The sequence below is a fragment of the Micromys minutus genome (assembly GCF_963924665.1).
Source record: "Micromys minutus genome assembly, chromosome: 16".
Lineage (NCBI taxonomy): Eukaryota > Metazoa > Chordata > Mammalia > Rodentia > Muridae > Micromys > Micromys minutus.
Window position 1 is genome coordinate 27,013,598 of NC_137985.1, and position 4,219 is coordinate 27,017,816.

At 38.1% G+C, this 4,219-nt stretch overlaps 1 pseudogene across 1 annotated transcript; it reads right to left on the bottom strand.

Moving 5' to 3' along the window:
• Window positions 1-2,610: 2,610 nt before the first annotated feature.
• Window positions 2,611-3,047, bottom strand: LOC308431343 (large ribosomal subunit protein uL15-like; annotated as a pseudogene). Its single transcript has one exon. The product of its transcript is annotated as a large ribosomal subunit protein uL15-like (transcript).
• Window positions 3,048-4,219: the final 1,172 nt, after the last annotated feature.

The window sequence follows — 4,219 nt, forward strand, 5'->3', positions numbered from 1 at the left end:
AAACATTGTCCTCTTTGTGTCTTGTATATTGCTGTGAATGTGGCAAATCTGAAAATGATGCTCCTTTTTTACTTTGTCTGCTTCTTGCATTTCTTAAGAAAAACCCCAAACTTGACTTATTTTCAGTTTGTAAGAATGAATAATAACCTTGGAAATTTTTTTTAGGGAAAATACATAGAAAAGCTTTACTATCTTCTTTGTTGAAAGTTGAATAACTTTTAAAAGGTCAAAGTTCAGTAAACAAAGATACCAATCATAGATAGTTCCACTATATGGAATGAAGCATCTGGAAGTATAATATCAGTGTTGTTTAACGTTAAAAGCTTTCAGTTTTTTGTTATTTCATATTTTAGCAAGTCAGTATCAGGTTTAAAGTGACAGATTTAAATATACTTATTCTAATGTTTTCTCATGTTAATCCTGGCTTGTCTCTTCTAAGATATAGTTTCTGTGGTTGAAGGGTAATTGTATTATTATTCTATTGCTTTAGAATAGATGCTATTAACAATTTTATTTATTTGTTTATCTATTTATTATCTATTTTTATTTCATTTAAAGAAATTTTCTCTCAGATATTACATCTGGACTACAGTTTGTTCTTCTTTCCCTCCCCTCAGTCTTTTTTCCCCAAACTCTTTTTCCTCTCAGATCCACCCAGACTTTCTACACATAAAAGAGCAGGCCTCCCAGAGACAGCAGCCAAACACAGCATAGTAACCTACAATAAGAGAGGCACATAGCATCACAGCAAAGATGTATGAGGCAACCTGGTAGGAGGAAAAGGGTCCTGCAAGTAGGCAAGAGAATGAGGGATAGCCCCATCTTCCTTTCGTTAGGATTCCCACAAGTACACCAAGCTACTAAGACTTAATGTAAAGTGCAGAGGTTCTAGGTCAGACCCATACAGCTCCCCATCTCTGTAACCCCCCATGAGTTCTGGTCACATGATTCTGTGAGCCCTGTTTTCCTGGTGTTCCTGAACCTTCTAGTTCCTTCTACAGGACTTTCTAAGTTCTGCTTAATGTTTGGTGATGGAACTGCATCTGCTTCATGAAGTCTCTTGTTCCCTTTGATGATGATTCTGCTAGGCTCTGGTCCTAGGACATTTTTCAGATAGGACAGTCTGTAGGTCAGAGATTTGGTGACTGGATTGGTGTTCTAGTCCCTCCATTTGACACCTTGCCTGGTTAAAGAAGATGGCTTGTTCAGGGCTCCTGTCCTCACCACTCACTTTTGTACATTCCATGGACTTTCCATAGCACTAGATTTACAGCTCACCTCCTAATTCCATTCGTTTCTCCCAGCATTCTCTTGCCTTTCCTGATCCCTCCTGTTCCCAACCCTATTCATTCCCAGTCCATCTGTGAAATCTATTTATTTCCCCTTCCCAGAGAGATCCTTGTGTCCTCTCCAAAGCTCTCCTTGTTATTAACTCTCTCTGTGTCCGTGGACCATAGCATGATTACCTTTCACTTTATAGCCAATACTGATTTAAAAGTGAGTACATATCATGTTTGTCTTTCTGGGTCTGGTTACTTCAGGATGATTTTTTTTTCCTAGTTCCATCCATTTGCCTGCAACCTTTATGATATCATTGTTTTTATCAGCTGAGTAGTATTCCATTTTCTTAATCTACCACATTTTCTTTACCCATTCTTTGATTGAGGAACATCTAGAGTTATTCCAAGATATTTTATGTTATCTGTGGCTATTGTGAAGGGTGTTGTTTCCCCCATTTCTTTCTCAACATGTTTGTCATTTTTATATAGGAATGCTACTGACTTTTTTGAGTCAATCTTATATCCAGCCACTTCACTGAAGGTGTTTGTCAGCTGCCAGAGTTCCCTGACAGCATTTTTGGGGTTGCTTAACGATATGATACTATCATATTATGTGCAAACTAATACTTTGACTTCTTCCTTTCCAGTTTGTATCCCCTTCATCTCCTTTAGCTCTGTTTGCTCTAGCTAGAACTTTAAGTGCTGTATTGAGTAGATTGTTCCCGATTTTAATGGATTTGCTTTGAGTTTCTCTCCATTTAATTTGATGTAAATTTTCTTTATTATATTTAGGTGTATCCCTTGTATCTTGAACTCTCCAAGACTTTTACCATAAAGGGATGTTGGATTTTGTCAAGGGCTTTTTTCAGCATTTAATGAGATAATTATGTGTGGTTTTTTTTCCTTTCAGTTTATTTATTTGTGGATTACCTTGACAAATCTTTAAATCTTGAGCCATCACTGCATCTCTGGAATGAAGCCTACTTGATCATGATGAATGATATTTTTGATATGTTCTTAGATTTGGTTTGCAAGTATTTTATTGAGCATTTTTGCATTAATGTTCATGAAGGAAATTGGTCTGTGATTTTTTTTTTTTTTTTTTTTTTTTTTTGTTGAATCTTCATATGGTTTGGGTATTAGGGTGACTGTAGCCTCAGAAGATGAATTTTGCAGGGTTCTTCGTGTTTCTATTTTGTGAAATATTATTATTATTAGGACTTCTTTGAAAGTCTAGTAGAATTCTGTACTAAAACCATCTGACCTTTGACTTTTTTAAAGAAGCTTTTTAAAAAACTGTTAGCATCTAATTAATTCTCACTGGGTGACTTCAAGCCACCAAGACACAGGTACCTCCAACACCCTTAATCTTATCTTCATTTGTTCTGCTGAAGAATTTGGCCTTCATGATGACAGGTGGCTTAGGGAGCTTTCCCTTCCCCAGGGCTTGGTAGTAGCCCAATTGCACAACATCGGTGACGGGAGCAACTCCAGTCTTGGTTTTTGCAGCATTACCTGTATATGCTTGCTGACCAACATCCACAGTTCATCCAGGTTGACAGTTGGCAGAAGCTCTGGTTCCTCTTCAAGTGGTAACACCCCATGCCAACTTTCCCCAAGTAACCTGTATGGTATTTGTTGAAATTGATCCTATGGTGATGCATGCCTCCAGCATTCCTGGGTGCTCCTGGTGTTTACCTTGCAGGTGAGGCGATGGCTCACATGACCCTGGAGTTTTGAGGTCTTTCTCAGTCTGGATAGCATGGCAGCAGCAGAAAGGACAGAGCTAGTTAGAAGATTTTAATGACATTCTATTTTCTAGGGGTTACATGTCTATTTAAATTGTTTCTCTGATCTTGACTTAACTTCAGTTGAGAAACTTGTTGATTTCTTCTAGGTCTTCTAATTTTGTGGATTATAGGCTTTTGAAGTATGCACTAATGATTCTTTGGGTTTCCTTGGTGTCTGTTGTTATGTCCCCCATGTCTTTTTGTTAATTTGGATATTCTCAAAGAGACAAGTATTTGTTTCATTGATCTCTGTAGTTCTGTTATTGATTTTAGTTCCGAGTTTGATTATTTCCTGCTGTTTGCTCCTCTTGGGTGTGTTTGCTTCTTTTTGTTTTAGAGCTTTCAGGCATGCTGTCAAATTGCTAGTAAGAGATCTCTCCAATTTCTTTATGAAGACACTTAGTGCTATGAACTTTCCTCTTAGCACTGCTTTCATTGTGTCCCATAAGTTTTGCATTTGTTGTGAATTCACTTTCATTGAATTCTAGGAAGTCTTTAATTTCTTTATTTTTGTCTGCTTTGACCCGAAGTAGTTCAGTAGGGAGTTGTTCACTTTCCATGAGTTTGTAAGTTTCTGTTGTGGATATCCAGCTTTAATTCATGCAGTCTGACAGGAGACAGAGGGCTATTTCAACTTTCTTGTTCGTGTTGAGACTTGCATTTTGATCAAGTATGTGGTCAGGTTTTGAGAATGTTTCGTGAGGTGCTTATTTCTGTGTATGCACGTGTGCCCACGAGAATTTATGTGATAACATACCCACAGGTGCACATAGAGGCCAGAGGGTGTGGGGTTTCCTGAAAGTGGAGTCACATGCAGTTCACAACTGCCATGTGGATGCTGGGAACCACACTTGTCCTGTGGAAGGGCAGTAAGCACTCTTAACTGCCAAGTTAACTGTCCATCCCCAGGCATTAATAATCCTTATTAAAAGATACTAACTACATTTGCACCGAAACTAAAATTCACTCAGATTTAGTAGTTTATCTTTTCTGAAGATTAAGTATCAGTATTGCAGTAATCTCAGGGTTCTTTTGTGTCATGGTCACAGAGCAGACAGCTGGTTACCAGGGAACACCTCCCTGTCTCAAAATGTCTCCTGTACTCTGTTCGCATGCTTGGCATTCCACCATAGAAATGCATTAAATATC